This window comes from Salvia splendens, chromosome 13 (assembly GCF_004379255.2).
Source record: "Salvia splendens isolate huo1 chromosome 13, SspV2, whole genome shotgun sequence".
Taxonomy (NCBI): Eukaryota; Viridiplantae; Streptophyta; class Magnoliopsida; order Lamiales; family Lamiaceae; genus Salvia; species Salvia splendens.
In genome coordinates, this window is record NC_056044.1 from 1,205,496 (window position 1) to 1,207,070 (window position 1,575).

The window sequence follows — 1,575 nt, forward strand, 5'->3', positions numbered from 1 at the left end:
ATAACATAATCTTTTTTTTCTCAATTAAGTTTAGTCGTATTTTTTTTAATATCCCAACTAAGCACCGAATATGACATGTAAAAAATGATATTGTAGTATGACAATATTAGAAGTGAAATTAATTAAACTTTAGATTTAATTATAATTGACAAAATTTTTGTACAGGGAAAAGAAGAAATGACAAATGTTTGTATTTTTCATGCTTCTTTTGTATATGGAGTAGCTTTTTTCTCAAATGAATTGATCTTGAAAGTAATAGTTGGATATTCTTCCAAAAGTTGAACAGCATAAGTATATGCAATTTCCAAAATTAAATTCATCCGATTAAAATCCTCAAATATTTAATCTTGTACAAAGAAAGCCTTTTGTTATGTGGGCTGGCCCATTTCCATGTCTACTCGACATGCAGCCCATAATAATTGATTTACTTTAAAAAGTTCTGAATTATTAAGTATATGCTTTGATTCTGATTTTAAAGATACGTTAAGTATCATTTTAATTAGAAGATCTCATGCCCCAAATATCAGTATTGAGATATAGGGGTTTGCAAATGGTGAAATTGGTAAAGTTTCTCTATATCAATTTTGATTTTCTATCTATTTATGAGCAAATTGCTCTTTTAAGTGGAAGAAGTAAATCACATTATAAGGTTAGGTGATTCTACAATGGGACGGAATGTAATATATGAACGTAGTTAAGGAAGAGAAACACCACTCTTGAGCGTGCAAGAAGTGCGGGTCAACCTGAAGTCGATTTGGGTTTGATTTGTGACCAGATTCCAAGAAAAAGGGGAAGACATTTGATGCAAATATTTTGTTAATACGCGCATAGAAGTCTTTGTCTTAACATAAGGACCGATTATTATTAAATATTAGAAACATCAATATGATGGATTTAAGCTTAAGATTTCAAGAATGACACCAATCTATCAATTGTTACTCAAAAATATGGAGCATGAACAACAAAGTAAAATCTTGAAAGTATATTAAATAAGAAATACAACAAGACAAAAACAAAACAAATCTCTCTCCCTCTTCTCAAAACTGAAGATAAAATGAACGAAGGATCTCGAATAAAATATTAATACTCCTTGTATTTTATTTATATTTATTTAAATACATGTGAAAAGCACTTATTTTTAAATTTCGAATTAAACAACTATGGGGCGAATTATTATTGAAGTCAATCAATAGACATTTCCAAATATAGAATATTACCTATCCATTTTTATGATATAATTAGTCTGGTCACTAAACAGAACGTGTATATTTATTAATAAAAAATTCAAAATTACTATTTTTTTAATTGATAAATAAATAAAAATTTAAAAATTAATTAATACTCCACTCGAGCTCGAGAACCTTAGCTTCATATATTATACTACTATTAAGCAAAACACACACAATATTAATTTTTTCTATTAATTTAGTACTATTATTTTATAGCCAACTTGTAAATTGATAATTGACGTGCCCTAATTGTTATTTTAGAAAAATCCGAATCTCATTATTTTCACATTTTTATTTAAAAAAACACTACCAAAAATAGTTCATCATGAAATTATAATAAATCAGC